This window comes from Silene latifolia, chromosome 6 (assembly GCF_048544455.1).
Source record: "Silene latifolia isolate original U9 population chromosome 6, ASM4854445v1, whole genome shotgun sequence".
Taxonomy (NCBI): Eukaryota; Viridiplantae; Streptophyta; class Magnoliopsida; order Caryophyllales; family Caryophyllaceae; genus Silene; species Silene latifolia.
The window spans coordinates 63,672,270-63,674,067 of record NC_133531.1 but is presented as its reverse complement, the minus strand read 5'-3'; the positions used below and the strand labels follow the sequence as shown (position 1 = coordinate 63,674,067).

The window sequence follows — 1,798 nt, the reverse complement described above, 5'->3', positions numbered from 1 at the left end:
ATAGGCCGGCACGTGATTGATTAATTCCGTGAAATGAATTGAGACTTCCAAATTCTTCACAATTTCCATAAATTTTCCAAGTTGGTCATCAAAGTTGGGCTTGGCTTGACGACTTGGAAAAGGAAGTCTAATCCGAATGGGCTCCTTCTCCTTGACCTTGTCTTCATTTTTCTTTGAAATTTCTTCTTTTGATGGTTCTCCATCCTTGGAGTTTTGCACAATTTCTTCCTTGTCACTAGCTTCCACAACTTCATCCTCAACTTGCTTCTTCGGTGCTTCATAACTTGTACCACTTCTCAAGTGAATGGCACTAACCGTTTCATGTCTTGGGGGATTACTTTGAGGTGGTAATTGCCCCTTTTGTCTTTGTGAGCTTGAAGATGCTAGTTGAGTCAATTGGGTTTCCAACATTTTGGTGTGAGCTAGGATGTTGTTGATGGTGGTTTCCTTTGCTTGACTATCTTTTTGCATTTGAGTGAAAAACTCTTGTTGATTCTTTTGCATTTGAAGGACCGCTTTTTGAACATCAAAACCTTGGTCATTTTGTTGATTGTAAGGAGTTTGATTTTTGTAACCTTGGTTTTGGTTGTAAAAGGGTCTTTGATTTTGGTTTCTCATGGGAGGTGGGGTGTATAATGGTTGACGGTTTTGAACATTTTGGCTTTTGTATGAGAGATTTGGATGGAAGTTGGTGTTTTCATTGTAATAGTTGGAATAAGAGGTACCACTCTTGTATGCTTGGAAAGCATTCACTTGTTCATTTGTTCCCCTACATTCAGTTTGGTCATGTCCCAAAGTTCCACAATTCTCACATATCCCACTTGGGATTGATGAAGATGCCGTCATGGCATTAACATGATGCTTTGGTGATTTTGAGGCTTCTTCAATTCTAGCCATAGCCTTTTCAAACTTCAAATTGATGGTATCTATGTGAGCACTACGTTGAGCACCCAATTGAGTAACGGAGTCCACTTCATGCTTTCCTCCTCTAGTAGCCTTGCGAGGTCTACTATATTGTGAGTTATGGACCGCCATTTCCTCAATTTTGTTCCAAGTTTGATTGTCATCAACTTCGGTGAACATTCCATTTGATCCCATGTTGAGAATGTTCCTTGAATCTTCATATAGACCGTTCCAAAATTGTTGTACCAAGAACCACTCGCTAAGTCCATGGTGAGGACATGAGCGACAAATTCCTTTGAACCGCTCCCAAGCTTCATACAAAGATTCTTCATCCCTTTGCTTAAAGCCCGTAATTTTAGCTCTTAGCATGTTAGTCTTTTCCGGTGGGTATAACTTTTTGTAGAAAGCTAGAGCCAACTTCCTCCAAGAATCAATTCCGAGAGTAGCCTTATCAAGGCCTTTCAACCATTATTTCGCGGTGCCAATTAGAGAAAAAGGAAATAAGACCCATCGAATTTGGTCTTGAGTTACACCAGTTTGAGAAATCGCATCACAATAGTCACAAAAGGTCTCCATATGAGAATGAGGGTCTTCACTAGGCATCCCCCCGAATTGGCTTCTTTCGACTAATTGGATAAATGCGGATTTGGCAATAAAATTTCCGGTTAGATGTTGTGGTGTGGGAGTACCATTGGGTAGGTTCTCCTCGGTGGGTACGGAATGTGATGAAAACTTAGGCATTGTGGGTTGATTTTGTGTTGTATTTTGTGTTGGGTTCTCCTCACCTTCTCTTGCAAAAGGGTTGATGAACTCAATAGTTGGTTGAATATCTACAACCTCACCAATACCTCTCAAATTTCTCCTAGCAAGTCTTCTATTGGTTGTCAAAGTTCTT

At 40.5% G+C, this 1,798-nt stretch overlaps 1 non-coding gene across 1 annotated transcript; it reads left to right on the top strand.

Annotated features, from left to right (window-relative positions):
- The first annotated feature begins 1,165 nt into the window (after window positions 1-1,165).
- Window positions 1,166-1,272, top strand: LOC141589175 (small nucleolar RNA R71). The gene has a single exon (XR_012520124.1). It is a non-coding gene; the product is annotated as a small nucleolar RNA R71 (small nucleolar RNA).
- Window positions 1,273-1,798: the final 526 nt, after the last annotated feature.